Genomic DNA, 20692 nt, shown 5'->3' with positions numbered 1-20692 from the left:
ACTAAATGGCAAAAAAGTTATATCTTATCTGAATTATCTATGAATTTTCTGTTTTCTTGTAATTATAGGGAGAACTTTTAGATCGTGTAGTAGTTTGAAAGTAATAGTTTTTTTTATTGTGTATAAAAATTAAATTAATGATTTAAATAAAACCTTGTGATTGACACTCTGTAGAAGTAATCAGTTTTTTCAAAACTGATTTAGCCTCAGACACTGTTAATTACAATAACTAGCTGAAAAAACTATTGCTAAAAAGTGAACAAAGACTTGGACTCCACCTTAAAGAGGTGCACTGAAACACTTAAGTCATCCAATTTATTCATCCTGGACAGAATTGCGCGAGCCAGCTAAAGTTTAACTAGCTTACCCTATAGATTAATTAAATAAGCAACGTTTACCTGTTTTACTAATACATAGAAGTCTTTAAGCAAAGAAATATGAAAGTACAAATCAGTAAAAATATATACAAATACTAAACAATAAGTATGCAAAATATGTATGCTTTTTTAAAAGTTGCACACAAATTAAGAATGGACACAAAGTTTATATGCATACTTAAAAAATAATTATGCATACTAGAATTTTAAGTATGCATGCCAACATTTAAATATACATACTTAAAAATAAGTTTTGCAAAATAAATATACTCGCAAAATCCAGTAGGTTTTTATTTCAAAACATTTGATCTATGTCTGTAAGTCTCAGGGGTAAAAGTAATATTTAGGACATGGGGAAGCTCTACTTCTTTTATGGCTGCCAAGAATGTAGGGAACAGTACTGTTAACTGCATGTTTAAATAAATGCATATTTTCACACTGATATCATGGATATGTGATTTAAAACTATTTCATTGCACATGTTTCTGTTCCAAGAAGTTCATCCAAAAACTAGTTATTGGTTAGGTTCATTGATCAAACCTTAATTGTTTACAATTCCTTGTATGTCAGTTTGAGCATCAGAATCATGCTAAAATAATTCATTCAATCATATAGATATTTGTCCTGGTCAGAGTCATGGTAGTCTCACAGGTCAGACTTTTACCTAAACCATTAAGTGGCATGTTTTCAAGAGGTGGGAGAAAATGAGAGAATCTGTAGGAAACCCACACAGGCCCAGGAGGAACCGTGAAACTCTGCAAAAGTGACCACAGATCAAAAACCTTTGGAACACGAGCTCCTAACATTACCCATTATGCCAACTCACCACTGCATCAGGAGCAAGCTAAAGTTTAACTAGCTTACCATATGAATTAATTAACTAAGCAATGTTTACCTAATTTACTGATACATAGAAGTCTTTAAGCAAAGACTTGTGAAAGTACAAATCAGTAAAAAATATGTACAAATACTAAACAATAATTATGCTAAATATGTATGCATCTTAAAAGGTTGTACACAAATTAAGAATGGACACAAAGTTTATATGCATTTAAAAAATAAGTATGCATACTAGAATTTTAAATATGCATGCTAAAATTTAAATATACATACTTAAAAATCAGTTTGTAAAATAAATATAGTATATTTTTCTTCGACTGTGTTATAAACTATATAGTAATTAAATATGAATGAACACAGCCCTACATTATACAGAAATTCAGCTCAGTGCCTGAAGGTGCAACACCCTAACCTCACCACCAGAGTGCAGCATTGTCATAATTAGAACAAACATTCTCGCATTGCAACCAGATGGTTTCTAACTAATGGAACTAATGATATTTGTGGTAAAAATTGTATGAGAACTGTCAAAGCATCCTGCAGTTTTATGATCTTGTTGACAGGTAATTCCGTTTGGAAACCCTGATGGAAAAAGTGTCATCTTGAAGTTTGGCTTCAGTTGAGCTGGTACTTTGGCTGGGCTTCATAATGCCATTAAACTGTCAGACCAGATTGTCTTCTGTCAAGGAAAAGACAAATGTATTCTGCCTCATTTGCAAGGCTGAGACACTGGATGTGTCCAAAGAGTTCATTGTCTCAATGACATTAGCAGGAGTTTGCTGATGTAAGTAGCCTCTTCTTGCCTCCTTTCAATCCAGTTAAATGGGTATGCAATTAATTAATTCAGTTTTTCTATCAGTGTGTCAGGATCATGCAGATAAATGTTACTGTTTAACTAGGGCTATAGACAGTCAGGGATTAAACTAGAGAATGTACAGTATTACTATTTTGTCTTTTATTATTTTATCTGAAAGAATTACTGTGTGACCAAGCTTCCAACGAGTCAAATTTGAAAACACTTGCAATGATTGACAGATAATCTGATCTTACATATGTGTTACTCCCATATAATGTGCACTGTGCCTAAATCAGGGGTTCTCAAACCCAGCCAGATACCCCTTTAAGTCTAAAACTCTCAAATAAATACCACAGTACATCAGTAGAGATTTATTTTACATAAACACATAATACAACTGTTTAAATGTTAGCATCATTATTAAACTGTGCACAGTAATATTCTGGCATTTTGTTGAAACCATAGTGCTTTTTCATCCGCTTATTATTATTATTCCTGAACTTCAAGTTGACATTTTTTACAGGGTGACTTGATATTGAGTTATGGAGGTTTGGATTAAACCCATTCAATTCAAGTGGCCAGTCAAGCAGGCTAATAACTATAAGAACTCATTATAGATATAAGAAAGTTGATAATGGTGGATTGTGATTTCCTGTAAAACAATATTTTAGAAATCATGCTTCACAAATCCCACTTACCTAAATAAATTAAAGTGGAAAAAGATCACATTTAATACAAGCCTAAACAATGTCCCAAGTACTCTATCCATCTATCTATCTATCTATCTATCTATCTATCTATTTTTCTATCTATCTATCTGCTGCTTGAGCAGCAGGTGAGACTACAACTTTAAGCATTTTTAACTGCTGAAGCACATTTTTTCCATATAAAACAGAACAAAACACAAAAACAACCTAACTGCGGAGACAAAAAAGGGTGATTTACAAGAGTCCTCATCAACCCCCCCTTGTTGACTGCAGCTTTTTAATTGTAATTGGACAATTTTATAATTAATTATATAATGGATTAGCTAATTTCTGGTCATCAGTTGTTAGAATCCAGTGAAACCCACTCTCCTTTATGAGTGAGAGCACTCATGATAGTACATTTCATTCTTATGTAAACTTCTCATTGCTTCCAATCAGTGTTCTGAAAAGAAGAGGAGACAAAAAAAAAAAAAAAAACATTTTCCGAATGGTCCTAAGGTACAGTATGTGGCTAAACCATTCATTTAGTAATGTTTTTCTAATCACTGTTTCGCTTGATCTTACTTTCCTTCCACCATCTTCTAATCCCAAATGGATTCCTATTCACCTTGTGTGTGCCCTACAAGTGCCCTATGGGTACATCCAGAATATAACATAATGGAACTGAGCACCCTATCTAGTGCCCTAGAGTGGGTAGTACAGCTGGAAAGTGTTAGAAGCTGTTAGAGCAAGAAAAACAGTCCAAGACTACAGGAGAAGCACTGCAACATCCTTGAGGAACCTTCAATTGTTTAGCTCACTTTGGATAAAAGCAAAATGAAAAATCACCAAACTATGCTGAACTCCCATTGGCATCTAAGCATTAATACTTGAACAAGGTGAAGTCATTTAAACTGATGAAAAATGAACCATTCTGAAGTAATTTGGATTTGTTCTACAAAATATTTTCTGTATTAAGTATTATCCTTTGGGTACTTCTCTGTTTTGTTCGTGCTGAGATTTGTAGGTACAAGAGCCTGTCAATAGAATATATTTAAAAAAATCTTAACCTACTTCTGTGGAAAATGTTAGAGTATGAGGATATCAAGGAAGTCAATTTGTTCTAGAGCCATATCTCTTTGAACATTAATATACAGCGAATTGCACTTAATTGACAGAAATCCAAAAGGGAGAGAGTGAGTCAGTGGGTGCTGAAACAGAATAGCCCAGGGTACATAGAAATTGGTGTCCACTGAAACTAAATGTCTCTGCTGCCATGGTCACTTATTCAGTGGCTTAATGTGTCTTAAGTCAAGACAGTGACTGCACTATGTTCCACTGAGGGAAAAGACATTGCAGTCTCTGAAAGTTTTGAGTCTGACTTAAGCTTGACTTTTCCATTAGACTAGAATTCATTGGAAAATCATGACCATGAATAGAGTAAGCGAACTAATTGTTGATCTTTTTCTTTTTCTTTTCATGTTCAATATGCTGCATGTCTGATTTGTAATTAATTCCTTTTCTGTCTATGGGGCGGCTGTGGCTCAGGTGGTAGAGTGGGTTGTCCACTAATCGTAGGGTGGGCGGTTCGATTCCCGGCCCACATGACTCCACATGCTGAAGTGTCCTTGGGCAAGACACTGAACCCCAAGTTGCTCCTGATGGCAAGTTAGCGCCTTGCATGGCAGCTCTGTTACCATTGGTGTGTGTGTGAATGGGTCAATGAGACACAGTGTAAAGTGCTTTGGATAAAAGCGCTATATAAGTGTGCCATTTACCCTATAGCATATTGTATGTTGTGTTATGTATAGTACAGTATGTGATTCACTGACAAGATTCAGTTATTTTCACGTGCAGTTTTTACACATAGCTCACTTATTTTCACAGGTGACTTTTTCACAAGATTCATGTATTTTCACATGTGATTCTTTGAATAATTAATTTATTTAATGTACAATTTTTACACAATTCATTTATTTTGATAGGAAAATTTTCACATTATTCATTTGTATTTACACGATTCATTTATTCTCACAAACATTTTTTCACATGATTTGTATTTCACATATGATTTTTTTCATGATTCATTTTTCCCCAAGATTCATTTATTTCACATTATTTTTTTCCCAAATGATTCATTTATTTAACATACAATTTTTACGATTCATTTATTTTCACAAGCAATGTTTCACATCATTCACTATTCACACTAGTTTTTAAACGATTCCCTTATTTTCACATAATTCTTTACATATTCGTTTTTTTCACTTGTATTTTTTTAGAAGACTGACTGATATTCACATGAGATTCTTTGATATGATTCACTGATTTTCACTTGCAATCTTTTCAGATTTTTCACATTATTCAGTTAAGTTCATGTTATTTTATGTCAAGATTAATTTCTCACATTATTTTTTTCCACGTGATTCATTTCTCACATTATTGTTTCATGATATATTTATTTTCACATGATTTTTTTTCATAATTCATTTCACATTATTCCCTTATTAATCACATGACAAAAACATATGATTACATGTAAAATGTATGATTTTTTCATAACAGGAAGCCACATTGCCTTGCACAATTTCAGTTTTGCTTTGTTTTACACGCATCTGGTCCAGCTGATGATCTAATATAAAATCTCTCATAATGTGGATTCAAAATCCTGAATCCTGAATGAAAGTGAATTATTATTTAAATAATATATAAAATATATATATTTAAATAATTTATGAAAATAGGTTTTCACAAATTAATAGAATTCCCTTTAACCTTGAACAGTCTCTGTGTGCTGTACGGACACATCTGACAGCTCCCCCCTCCTTCAGGTCTCACAGGGCCAGTGGTTCTCCAGATGGCATGTAGACCAGACTGAAACAGCTGTAGAGGAGTGCGTGATGGGGATAAACTGTGGAAATTTTAACACGCTTCAGTGGAGATCGAGACAGAATGGAAAGAAAAAGTATGGTGAAAGGAAATGCTTATGTTGCATTTTACTAATGACATTACAAAATATGTGTGACTACAGATTAAACATGCAAAAAGGAGCTGAATGGAGCCGAGTGGATTTGAGAGAATAATTTTTCATTCCAGATACTATGCAGTACATTTGTAAGGTAGCAAGAGATTACAAACCATAAAAAAGACATTGCTTTCTTTTTGATGTGATATCAGTTTCCTCCTATATCAGATGTTAAATGATTTCCGCATTAAAAAAAAAAAAAAATGAGCAAGCTATGCTGTAAAGTTTTTCACTATGAGCAGATGTTTGGATGAGGAAAGTTTTATCTATTACAATTGCTGCTTCTCAAACTTAAAATCATGTGAATATAGTCTGGCTCACATTTGATATATTCCTACATTAATTGATTTTTTTTTTTTTCAAATTCACTACCCAAAAGCAGCAGTGTCTTTGTCTGATTCTCAGTGGCATTTATGGTTTTGTTTCTGCGTGGTGTTAGTAAATTAGAGACAGATTTCTAACAGTGGTGATGATACAGCTGTTCAGCACATCACATATCTTCCAAGAAAAATCATCCATGCTTGATATGACCAGTGAGTAAGGGGGTCTCAATGTCTTAGGCATTATCAGCTGTGGGAATATGTTATTGCTCCTCATGTTTCACAACAGTTATCGAGAAGTTTGTTCTCATCATGTTACTAAGCATTTATCGGTACTTGTGGAATAGAAGAAGCACCAGTAAATTCTTCCCAAAAGTTACAAATTTTAAATGCAAAATTTAAACATTTGAATATGATATATATGATACGCTTTATTAGAATACATAGTGTGTGTGTATATATATATATATATATATATATATATATATATATATATATATATACCCCCCCACCACAATGGACTTGAAATTGAGCAATCAAGATGTGATTGACGTGTAGACTTTCAGCTTTAATTCAAGGAGTTTATCAAAAATATTATATTATGTTATGTTATAATATAATATGTTACTTGCATTACCTGAGTCCCTCCATTTTCACAGGCTCAAAAATTATTTGACAAACTAACAATCATAAATATTAGGATTATTTTTAATACTTGGATGCAAATCCTTTGGAGTCAATGACTGCCTGAAGTCTGGAAACCATGGACATAATCAAATGCTGAGTTTCCTCACTTGAAATGCTTTGCCATGCCTTTATTGCAGCTGCCTTCAGTTGCTGTTTGTATGTGGGTCTTTCTGCCTTCAGTTTTATCTTCAGTACATGAAAAGCATGCTCAATTGGGTTGAAGTCATTAGACATTTAAGAACATTTAATGATTTTTCTTTAAGAAGCTCTTGATTTGCTTTCGTGGTATGTTCAGAATCATTATCCATCTGTACTATGAAGCACTGCCCTTACAGTTTTACAGCATTTAACTGAAGCTGGGCAGAAAGTATAGCTATATACACTTCAGAATTCATCCTTCTACTTCAATCAGCAGTCACATCATCAATAAACACCAGTGACCCAGTTCCATTTGCCACCATACATGCCCATACCATAACACTCCCTCCATATGTTTTACAGATGATGTGATATGATTTGGATCATAAGCCTTTCCATTCCTTCTCCATACTCTTTTCTTAACATCATTGTGGTACAAGTTACTCTTGCATCAGAACTGGTCAGGCTTTTTGTTTGTTTGTTTTTTAAGAGGTTTTTATTTATTTTATTTTTTGCAAAGTCTAATCTCACCTTTCTGGTTTTGAGTGTAACCAGTGGTTTAAATCTGGAGATAAACTGTCTGTATTTACATTCATGAAGGTGTTTCTTGATTTCTGCAATGATACACATACTGTACTTCGTCCAAAGTGTACTTGATTTGGATAGATGTTGTGAATGCGATTTTCTTCAACAAGGAAATAATTATGCATTCATCCACTTTAGTTGTCTTCAGTGGCCTTCCAGGCCTTTTGTTGTTGCTGAGTTCGCCAGTGCATTCCTTCTCTTTAATGATGTACGAAATTGTTGATTTGGCCACTAAAGTTTCTCCTAACTCTCTGATAGGTCTGTTTTGTTTTTTTCAGCCAAATGATGACCTCCTTCACTTGCATTGACACCTCTTTGGACCAAAAATTGAGAATCCCCATGAACAACTACCAAATGCGAATTAAATGCTTAGAATCAACTCCAGACCTTTTATCTCCTTAATTTGTCATAAAATAACAAGGAAATGGGCCACACCTGGCTATGAAACTGCTTATCAGTCAATTGTCCAATTACTTTTGAGCCTGAGAAAATGGCTGTAATTCCTAAATGGTAAGTGCAATATTTTTATGAAACCACTTGAAGTAAAGGTGAAAGTCTACATTTCAGTTTCATCTTGATTGCTTCATTTCAAATTCCTTGTGGTGGTGTACACAGAGGAAAAATTAAGAAAATTGTGTTGTTGTCCAAATACTTATGGACCTGACTCTATATACTGTATATACAGAGAGCGAGAGAGAGAGAGAGAGAGAGAGAGAGAGAGAGAGAGAGAGAGATAAAGACAGCAATGTAGTCTACATTTTCTGCATCAAACATCTTGTTTACTGTTCTTCTGTGTACTTAGTATTTTCAAGAATTTCAGGTACATTTCAAGTTTCAAGTTAATGACAGCTCTGTAAGGATCAGCAGTATTTATATATATATATATATATATATATATATATATATATATATATATATATATATATATATATATATATATATACGAGATGACTGGACCTGGACATTCTTATGGACAGGAAAATCAAAAGGTGAGAGGTACAGTACTTAGTGTGTGAGTCACTATTATTTGTTTTCCCATAGACAAAGTCTGCAGCATATATTGCTTAAAATATTGAGTGAGTCACTGTGTAATGCTTCTGGACTCCTGGTATTCAATAGGCTGATGGTGCTCTGGTGCAGAGCGCCATTATTTAGTCTTATGCAGTGGCTCGCTGGTTCATCAATGTCACTTCCTTGGAGATGAATACATCACCTCAACAGGTGGTCAGGGCTGTTGGAGTGAAATCAAGCCTCTAAAAGAAAAAAAAAAAAAAAGCAGGCAACCATCTCTGGCTTTCATCCACAAATAACCATGAAGCATGCTCTCTGCCTTACAGCTCCAAGGGGAAGAGATAATAATAGGATGCCAAATTTCACATTTCATTCCCACCAATAATTGTGTTTTGATCCAGAGACTTGAAGCATGATCTTTCAAAGTGCCCTCAGCACAATACAGTGATTTTTTGTGTACAATGTATCTGGGTATGATCATCCCAGAACTTTACATTTGTTCAGTGATGAATTACTGGGAAACTTGCATCAACTAACTGCAAAGTATGAATATTTTAATAGATGCTCAAAAGCTCAGTTTGCGATTAAGCCATAGGTAGTGTCTAAATAGTCTAAATGAATTATTTATAGTAGTGTGGCAGTAGCTAGTAGTAGTTTGAGTTATTTCCAAAATAATGTAGCTTTTAATGTAGCTAAGTAACTAGCTACTTTAAAAAAAAAAAAGTAACAGTATACTGTGACAAAAACTACACTGCCTTTTCTCTTATTTATTTTTTTGTAAAATATATTTTAAGATTATGTTTGTCCCCCCCTTATTTTTAATCAATGCGGAAATAGTTTCATGAGGAAACAATGTTTATAAGCGTGAAAGATTCACACAACATGAAATTATACTGTTGTAAAGAAGCATCCACAGAGTGAGGATCCATTTGCAGCTTTATTAAACAATGTAACAAATATATACAAACAGGCTGAGGTCAATCACTGGCAAGCAAAGCATCAAAGGTAATTCCAAAATTGTAGTCAAACAGGCAAAAGGTCAGGTCAGGCAGCGAAGGATCAACGAACCAAATAAACAGTCCAGCATCAAACACAGGCAGGAAAAAATAGTAAATGCTCAGTAATGTTTGCACAGGCAAAACAAGACTTCGCAGTGAGTGTGTATGTGTGTGTCTTAAATAGAGAGTTCGATGAGAAACAAGTGAGATGGTAATCAGTTCCAGGAATGTGGTTATGGGAGACGGAGTCCATTGAAAAAGTCAATACTTGGGTGATTGTGGCCTCTTGTGGTGAGCGGGATGAACGACAGAGGCCTGATTTGTGACAGAGCACCCCCCCCTCCCCCCCTCCCAGTCCACGAGATACTATAGTGACCTCCCCCGGCATCTGGAGTCCAGGAGGTCTCGTACCTGATAGGCCTCCTCACCGTCCACGACGATGGGTAGGGGACCCCGATTACTGACCTCCTCTGTCACCCCTCTCGAACCACCAGGGGGCTTGAGCAAAGACACATGGAAAGTAGGAGAAATGTGATAAGTGGGTGGCAGGGCAGGACAGTATGATACGGGTGTGATCTGTCCAAGTATTTTGAATGGACTCACATACCTCGGTCTGAGTTTCCTGCATGGTAGGTGGAGTCGGAAATCACAGGTGAAGAGCCAAACCGGAGGTTGTGACGGTGATGAAGATCTGCCCATACATGAGAGGTGATCTGCGGCCCTCAGTCTTCTGGTAGACTGTAGAGTCTGAATACATAGTTACATAGATGTTCTGAAGAAATTGGAAGATCTCTCACAAAATCTAAGGCAATGTGGGACCATGGGCATTGAGGTGTGGGTAGGGGTTGTAGTAGTCTGGCAGAGGGTTGTCTGGGTGACCTACTGATGTTGCAAGTGGAACAGTTCTGAATGTAGTTAATGGTATAAGCCTGCATGGTGGGCCACCAAAACCAGTTGTGTACTAACTGGAGGGCGGCAGTGATTCCAGGATGACCAGAGTTGAGGGAGGCGTGCACCCAGTGGATGACCTCATTGCAGAGTGAGAGAGGAATGTAGGTCTTGTCAGGGGGGCAGTCAGGGGGTGGTGGGTCGTGAGTCTGAATGTTCGTTATTTCAGTCATTATATCCCATTGTACTGGGGCGATGATTATAGTGGGTGGTATAATGGGCTCTTCAGTCTGAGGTTGTTGTGGGAATTCATTTTGGTGGGACAAAGCATTGGCCTTGCGGGTTTTTGAACCAGAGCGGTAGGTGACTTGAAGCCCCCATCTAGCCTGTCTGGGGTTGAGTCTCTTGGCGGTGCGCAGATACTCCAGGTTTCAGTGATTTGTTAACACAAAAAATGGGTGTTTGGCTCCCTCCAGCCAATGACACCACTCTTTGAATGCTGCCTTCATGGCCAATAGTTCCATTCGGTGGCGCAAAGTTTGCAAGAGTATGCACCTGGGAAGAGCTTAGGATGTGAGAGAATGGCTCTGATGCCGGTGTTGGAGGCATCCACTTCAACAGTGAATGGTCGATCCGAGTCGGGAATGGGTGCTGAGGTGAAGCGAGCCTTGAGGTCGTGAAAGGACTTCATGGCTGCTGGGGTGCAGGAGAGTCAAGAGCCCCCTTTCTTTGTCATTGATGTTCGAGGTGCGGTGACAGTACTGAAGCCTCTGATAAAGCATCTATAAAAGTTGGCGAAACACAGAAAATGTTGCAGTTCTTTGATCATGGTGGGTTGTGGCCATTTTAATATGGCTTTCAAACAGGTGTGGTGGTATGTGGTTATGGGAGATTGAGTCCATGGGAAAAGTCAATACTCAGCTGATGGTACCCTCTGCTGGTGAGCAGGAGGAACCACCGAGGCCACATGTAAACTTTTGAGCAGCAATTCAGGCACACATAAAGGTGGATAGCTTGTTACCTTTTTTGTTACTGTTGTTGATTAAACTGCCAAACTAGCCTTTTGATAAAGTTGCTAGCTATACTACAAGCTACTTTTTCTTAGTAGCTTGTAGCATATCTATCTACTTTATTAACTGAGTAGTGTGGCTGTAGTGTACAGTAGCTATTTTAAATCATGAGTAGTTTGTAGCTTCTTGACAAGTTACAATTGCAATAGTTTCCCCAACATTAGCCATATCCTTTAGACAAGTCCTTAAATGTCATGCTAATTGTAGTTCTTTCAGAGAATGATGTATAGACTCTTCCTTTTTACACTAATGATCTAGACTGGTCTGTTACAAGCACAGTGCAAGTCTTATCCTTTCACACCATAAGGTTTTGCACTGGTACTAGTCAGCTCTTGGGTCTTCAGCTAAATTGGTGTCAGACGGAGTCCTTTTCCACAGGAATGAGAAAATTATTTCAAGAGCACTAAAGCAAGCTTTCACCTGACCAGCTGCAGTGGGGAGGTAGGGTGTCGAGGATGGTGTATTAATGGAATTCTTTAGTGAACACTCATTTAATATAAATATAAATCTTAAAGAAGCGTTCTTATTTTACAGCATTTTAAATGTTGGATGTTTGGGGACAAACTCAATTCCACTGTAATGTCTCCCCAGTGAAGCTCTATATGTAGCATATGGTAATTGTCAGTGATTTAGATGTTCAACCTATATTTACCAAAATTTAAGTACTCATTTTAAATTAGAACTCCCATCCATTGGTCATAGTTCAGAGTTTTGTTGTAATAGTCAAATGTGGATTCTGAAGGCCTTGGTATTTCTTGCAGAGACATCATTCATGTGACTTCCGTAAACTAAATGATGTAATTGTGGATAATAGGCATAAAGGCCTCAGCATACTTTATGCAAAGACAATATTTGGTTGGCTTCCACAAAGACAATGGAGTAATTGTGGAGCAAACAGTCATTGTGTGGAGGGCTTTGCTTGCTGTGATGTGCACATAGCAGCCAGACGAAGTCTATGGATGAAGGTGCTAAGTGACAAAACCTGTATGTAGAGTATTCATGTGTGAAACGAAACTGCAGAACATATGTGAGACTGTAAGCCTGGCAAGGTGGTTTCAGCTTCTCACAACCCTTGCATTTAACTGAAAGTATACCATGGCTTTATGGTATGTGTTCACTTGCACGTTCACAAAATTTGTCTTGCTGTGTGGCAGAAACAGTTCAGCGAAGAGCAGCAGCCATGCTGTGTTTAGCCATTCAAGTGATGGTTTCACGAAAGGGAAGACATCTAAATCGCTAAAACCAAAACCATCTGAACATCAAACAAATGGTTGCAACAAAATGTGCAAGTGCATGCATCATATCAATTCAACGACTAACAACATAACAGTTCCATCAACTGTCAGCTTCAGTAGTGCTGCACCTGTGCTGGCCAACAAGATTCTCCCAGATGCACCCCTGTTCATGGCAGCATTGTCAATTTTCTTGCATTATTATTTAAATTTCTTTCCCTTTCTAATGTATTGCATGTGGCTAGGTTATATGTGGGTTACATGAAGACAGAAAGCCTGAAAAGCACAGAAATCCAGAATATTTGCATTAAATTAGAAGCATGTAGTCTGGGCTTCACTGTAGCTAAAAGTACTCTATAACATGAAACAGAAAATTAGGCTGAGATCTATAGTAGGTATCATTCATAAGAAAGAGGGTATGGGAGAGGCTGTTATTACATGTTATCACTATTACTTGGATCTGTACATCAGCTGGAACCATGGTTGAGCAGTTGAGAACTTGGCATGGGTTGGGCATGAGAATATGCATGAAGTGAATTTTTTTTTTTTTTGCTGAACTAATTTTTGGTCTGCAATCAGCCTGCTCTGCAATTCAGCAAGAGTACTCTAAAACTGTTGCACTCTTTACTAAATGTAATATACAATAATTCATGTGCCACTGCTCTTATTGGCTATTGTGGAAAGCTCTTTTTTCCATGCTGTTCAATTAATTTATTTTCCTTATCTGTGTAACAGCATGCCAAAAATGAAACGATAACCATAAGAAGTTTTTCCTCTAACAGTTTTTTCACCAAGACATTTGCCTCTGCTTGAATATATATCTACTATGAAATAAAACGTCAGGGTTTGTGAAACTGACAAAGACATTTATTCATATGGGAGTAAATTCTGTCTGCTAACTACTATTGTAAAGGGAAACAAAGAACAACTTTCTCTTGATCATCTCATGGATTTGCTAAAAGACTGCCTAAGCTCTTACCAGACCTTAACTTTTGCCACTGTAAATTGGCTGCTTTTGGCGATTATGTGTCTAGATAAAATTGGAATGAAAAATAGGGACTAATTAACTGCTTCCTTTATGCAGACTCATTAAAGCAGGTCAGCGGACACTTAAGGGAAAAGTGACTCTCTGTTAGCGCTATCTCCTCTTCTTCTATTGTTCCATCAGGAAGTAAATGAACGTCTGTATGTCTTAGCATCATGACCATAGGATGTACTGTACTTTACCTTTGTGAGACCAAATCTACAATAGCTACAAATATCTAAAAAAAAATATATATATATCCACACTACCATGGTAGAAATACTTAAAAGTGTCTGTCTGCAGCTTGTAGACCAAATAACTTGAAATGTGGATGTGTTTTTAAGTCTTGAGAGCAATTCAGTGTGAGCAAGTTGGCATTTCTTTTAATAATTACTGTACATGGAAATCATCAAGTATTAATCTTCAAGAAGGATGTCTTTTGGCTCCATCTATGCTCATGTATTTTCACATGATTTGTTAGCCATCTAGATAAGCTGAGCTAGCCTGATAGGATTTCTGAAAGGACTTTAATGTCATATCCAAAAATTATTGAAATCTTCATTGCTAAATCTATGACACTAGCTAACATGACATAACCTGACAGGAATTCTGACAGGTAATATTAGCCAGCTACTTAATCTGAGCCAATTTGACAGGTTTTCTGTGAAAACATTTAATTCACTGCTAATGTTTGTCAATAAGAACATAAACTAACTAGTCTCATAATGGAAAACCGGGTAAATAGAAATTCTATCCTTTGGGATCAATTATAATATATATATATATATATATATATATATATATATATATATATATATATATATATATATATATATATAGATAGATAGATAGATAGATAGATAGATAGATACATATATATATATATATATATATATATATATATATATATATATATATATATATATATATAATCTATGCGTACTGAAAAGCTCAGAAGCACCTGTGCCACATGCAGTGTTTGAGTCCCTATTACTGCCATGTAGACTTTTATTGCCTGGGTACCTAGAAATCAATCTTGTATACACACGGGAAGACAACTCTTCTTGAAAGGTTGCTAGATTGGTTGGTCTCTGAAAGTGATCTACACCAAATTGCTTTATCCTCTGTAGTCAGCATCTCTGAAAAGCAACAGGGTTCAAAAGGAAATATATATTTTCCTCATGAAATATCCACCTTAGACACTTATTGTAATGCATTGCACTGAGCATTGATCCCTAAAGCTCCTCTCTAACATGAGCAGTAAACCTCCATTGAAAATGCCCATTTCCACTACCAGGGCAATAATTAAGAAGTTCCAGTCGACTGGAAATGTTATGAATCGACCTGGAATTGGACGTGTGTATATATTGTCTCAACGCACTGTGAAGATGGTTCGAGTGGCCAAAATAATCTCCAAGGATCATAGCTGGAGAATTGCAGAAGTTGGTTGCGTCTTGGTCTCAGAAAGTCTCCAAAACTACAATCTGAAATCTTCTACACAACCACAAGTTGTTTGGTAGGGTTTCAAGAAAAAAGCATCTATTCTCATCCAAAATTCAAGCATCTTCAGTTTGCAAGATACTACTGGAACTTCAAATGTTTTGTGGCTGATTTTCTGCCAGAGGACCTGGACATTTTGTTAGGATACATGGCATCATGGACTATCAAATATCAACAGATATTAAATGAAAACCTGACTGCCTCTGCCAGAAAGCTTAAAATGGGTCATGATTGGATGTTCCAGCAGGACAATGATCCAAAACATCCATCAAAATCAACACAATTCAATCAACACAGTGGATATAAAAATTCTACACACACAAATTTATGTTTTTTTTTTTTTGTTTTTTTTTTAGGAAACCAAGATAAATCATGTGAGATATATTTCTCACCCTTAATGTGATATAGCAACCAATAACATTCAGGTGAAAAACAAATAGAAATGTTTTAGAGAATTTTTTTTTTTTTTTTTTTTAAATTACATTAACTAGTTTGCCTAAGTATGCACACCCTTTTATTAATAGTACATAATAGGGCATGTGGCTGAGCTCAGAATAAACAAATTGTATTTAAACTCATGTTCAAAAGTATTTATCATGTTTAAAAGTAATTGTGAAAATAAACCTCTCATTTCTTCACGTCTGGACTATGGGGTAGGGTAGATAGATTGAAGTCCTTTCTCACAAGAAATCCCCAAGCCCACCTAAATTACCCAAAACCATGTGGCAAAATGTACAATGGTCTAATGAGACCAAGGTATAATTTGTTGGGCATAATTCTAAATAATGCTTGGCACAAAAATAACAAAGTTTAACACACAAAGAATACCATACCCACAGTGAAGCATGGTGGTGGCAGTATCATGCTATGGCACTGCTTCGCTTCAGTTGTGAATGGGGCTCTAGTCAAGATAGAGGGAATCATTGGTAGCACAAAATACCAATCTGTTTTTGCACAAAACCTGTAGACCAACTTACAACTCCAGCAGGACAATGACCCAAAGCACAAATCCAAGTCAACAATGGAGTGGCTTCAGGAGAAGATCAACATTTTGGCATAGCCCAGTCAGAGCCCAGATCTAAATCCTGTCGAAAACCTGTGGAATGACTTGAAGAGGGCTGTGCACAGGAGATCTCATTGCAGTTTGATATACCTGAACCATTTTGGAAAGGAAGAGTGAAATAAAATTGGCAAACCAAGATGTTCTAAGCTGGTAGACTCTTACGCAAAAAAAATAAATAAATGCTGTATTACAAGCAAAAGGTGCTTTAACAAAGCATTAGTTAAGGGATGTGCACAATTGTGCAACCAAGTTATTATAAGCTTTTTTTTGTTTTTCATTTTTTCTCCCTCAAACGATTCTATTTGTTTCTCACTTGAATTTTGACAGTTACTATAACACATTAAAGGTGGAAAAAGATCTGACATGATTTATCTTGGCTTAATTTTTTTACATCACAAAATCCTTCAGTTGTAACAGGGGTGTTTAGACATTTTATCTCCACTGTATCATATTCCAGATCAACTTGTCATTCATTCATGTTTGACCAGCTCCTTTTTACCATCCTCTTGAGCGTGTCTGTTTAAATCCATTGCTATAGAGATGGCGAGGCTCATTACAACCTGTTGCTCACTTAACAAAAGGACTCTAGCATGATTTAAGAATTGTTGTTGAAAGGTTGTTTTAACTCTGTCCACTTAGAAGAGGAAGGACCCACATTCAGAACAACCAGTGGAATGCTTTTGTAAGCAAAGTGATGATGGCTTTATTTTTTTGAAGGTTGCACACCACACAACCAGATGTTACTGCGTGTCAAAATAGAGTGCCTATAGCAAAATGCAGCTTCCAGCCTGCTCTTGATGTTCCTCATATGCAAAAATAATGACAGCTTGGAGCTCCTGAGAGGCACCGCTTCTTCTTGAATCTATCACTGTGGCAATTTGCAATGAATGCACTAAGCAGGTAAGACATTGTTTTGTGCTCCTTGTGTGCATTTTCAAACCTGACATCCAAATCCACCTATACTTTCTTACCATTCAAGTCCTGTGCTTGAACTCCAGTATTGTCAGCTTCTGCATCATACTGCAGTTTTATCACTTTGAATGTTAACATCTGAAAAATAAAAGATAAATGCTGCTGAAGTCACAGCTCATTTTTTTTTTTTACTGTTTCTTGAGTTCATTAACAAGCACAGGATTATAGTGTTTTCACTCTTGGTAAGGCAATGTAAAGCTCATATATAACTTTTCAAATCTAAACTAACTAACTAATCTAAACTCAGCTTTTAACAGTGACAGGGGGATGAATCGTCAAATAGAAAATGATTGTGCTGTTGACAGCTTTCAGTGTATTTGGTGGACTCTAATGAAGTTAAGATTGTGGCTTCACATACTATTTAAGGATACAGAGGTATGACAGGATACAATGATTTTACTAAAATAATATTAAAATATGTTTAAAGAAGTTTAAAGTTGGCTTACATAAACTGGCTAAAACAAATTTAAGTGCAGAAACAATTTTCAGTGGGTTTTACTATAGTTAAAAAAATGTAGCTATTTTATATATTATTGTATTTTATATTTTCTCTGACAAAAATACTGTTTTACTTTAATGGGAATAAGGTTAAAGGAAATTTTAGTTAGGGTGGGACTCCTAATTTTTTTGTAATTGCTGTATAGACACTTGACTCTGACTGTCTTTGCATGAGGTTTGGCTCTAAATGGAGTGACTCATGCATCACTAACACACACAACACACACAGATGATGGCACTTATTCACCAAGTTGCACAGAGATATGAGATAAAAATGGTATACAAGGTGGGCAAAATTAAAACTTGAAATCAACTGTAATCACAGTTTCAGCTAAACAAAGGATAGTCTAATGTGGTGTTCTTTTGCAATGCTGAATGCAATTAATATAAGGATATATAGGGTAGATTTATGCATGCAAGATCCTCATACAGTGCATCCGGAAAGTATTCACAGCGCTTCACTTTTTCCACATTTTGTTATGTTACAGCCTTATTCCAAAATGGATTAAATTCATTATTTTCCTCAAAATTCTACAAACAATACCCCATAATGACAACGTGAATGAAGTTTGTTTGAAATCTTTGCAAATTTATTAAAAATAGAAAACAAAAAAAAGCACATGTACATAAGTATTCACAGCCTTTGCTCAATACTTTGTTGAAGCACTTTTGGCACCAATTATAGCCTCAAGTCTTTTTGCATATGATGCTACAAGCTTGGCACACCTATTTTTGGGCAGTTTCTCCCATTCTTCTTTGCAGGACCTCTCAAGTTCCATCAGGTTGGATGGGGAGCGTAGGTGCACAGCCATTTTCAGATCTCTCCAGAGATGTTCAGTCGGGTTCAAGTCTGGGCTCTGGACTCCTTTGTTATCTTGGCTGTGTGCTTAGGGTTCTTGTCCTGTTGGAAGATGAACCTTCGCCCCAGTCTGAGGTCCAGAGCGCTCTGGAGCAGGTTTTCATCAAGGATGTCTCTGTACATTGCTGCATTCATCTTTCCCTTGATCCTGACTAGTCTCCCAGTTCCTGCCACTGAAAAACATCCCCACAGTATGATTCTGCCACCATCATGCTTCACTGTAGGGATGGTATTGGCCAGGTGATGACTGGTGCCTGGTTTCCTCCAGACATGACGCTTGCCATTCAGGCCAAAGAGTTCAATCTTTGTTAAATTTTGGTCTGAGAGTCCTTCAGGTGCCTTTTGGCAAACTCCAGGCGGGCTGTCATGTGCTTTTACTGAGGAGTGGCTTCCGTCTGGCCACTCTACCATACAGGCCTGATTGGTGGAGTGCTGCAGAGATGGTTGTTCTTCTGGAAGGTTCTCCTCTCTCCACAGAGACACGCTGGAGCTCTGTCAGAGTGACCATCAGGTTTTTGGTCAACTCCCCGACTAAGGCCCTTCTCCCCCGATCACTCAGCTCTAAGAAGAGTCCTGGTGGTTCCAAACTTCTTCCATTTATGGATGATGGAGTCCACTGTGCTTATTGGGACCTTCAATGCTGCAGAAATGTTTCTGTACTCTTCCCCAGATCTGTGCATCGATACAATTCTGTCTCGGAGGTCTACAGACAATTCCTTGGACTTCATGGATTGGTTTTCTGACATGCACTGTTAACTGTGGGACCTTATATAGACAGGTGTGTGCCTTTCCAAAACATGTCCAATCAAATGAATTTACCACAGGTGAACTCCAATCAAGTTGTAGAAGCATCTCAACAATGATCAGTGGAAACAGGATGCACCTGAGCTCAATTTTGAGTGTCATGGCAAAGGCTGTGAATACTTATGTACTGTACATGTGCTTTTTTGTTTTTTATTTTTAATAAATTTGCAAAGATTTCAAACAAGCTTCTTTCATGTATGGGGTATTGTTTGTAAAATTTTGAGGAAAATAATGAATTTAATCCATTTTGGAATAAGGCTGTAACATAACAAAATGTGGAAAAAGTGAAGCACTGTGAATACTTTCCGGATGCACTGTACTAAAATAGGTAATGGGGTTTATTATATTCATCAGTTCATTAGACCATCAGTATAAGACAGGTGATCCACATGTACTATTCAAACACACTTGGATATCATTGCATGCTATGTCATTTTTATTTGTGTAAACACTAAAAGACACCAAATGCAATTTTATTCATTTCAGTGTTTTGTTTATGTGAAATTTGTTTAACTGGAAACGTGACTCTCCTACATTTAAAAATATAGCTTCGGCGAAATAATCAGTTAAAGCTGACTTTTTCAAGTTCTAAAATGAATAAAAACCTAGCTAAAAATAGAGTTTACTTTAACATAACTGTCTTTATCTGCAGCAGTTCAATTCTATTTTATTTGTATAGCACGTTTAACAATGGACATTGTCTCAAAGCAGCTTTTCAGAAACATATAAACACAGGATACAGATTTTAAGTGTGTGAATTTATCCCTATTGAGCAAGCCAGTGGCAACGGTGGCAAGCAAAAACTCCCTAAGATGATATGAGGAAACCTTGGCCAAAAGTACATCTAACTCAAAGTATCTCTAACTCTGTTCCTTGGATCTTTCTCAACATCCTAACGGCCAGCTGAATGCTTTTCTTTTATTGGCTCACTATTGTGACATGGCTATTCTGCATGATTTAAGGAATGGTTTGTGCAAATTAGATGTACAGTTTGTAAGGGTAAAAATGGGATATGTTGTATGTATATGTTATGTAAATACAAGACTGGTACTGTAGCTGGGAGCTTGTATCCATGCAACTGAAGCTGATTCATTGATCACATTCAAATCACAGCTTGTTTTGATTTCTTATGACAGTTTCATGAATCAGATGATTTGTTCATACATTATTCTGTGTGCTTTGTTGCTGTGCAAATTTATTGAATAGGAAAGCCTTTAGAAACTTGATGTTGCAGTTTTGGTGAATGCCTAGCCACGCAGTAGACATATTCTATGTTTTGTACTTAGAATAATTCGAAAATTATTAATAGTTTACAAATC

Source organism: Ictalurus furcatus, chromosome 8 (genome assembly GCF_023375685.1).
Source record: "Ictalurus furcatus strain D&B chromosome 8, Billie_1.0, whole genome shotgun sequence".
Classification (NCBI taxonomy): domain Eukaryota; kingdom Metazoa; phylum Chordata; class Actinopteri; order Siluriformes; family Ictaluridae; genus Ictalurus; species Ictalurus furcatus.
The sequence above is the reverse complement of the archived record's forward strand: the minus strand, read 5'-3'. Positions refer to the sequence as shown.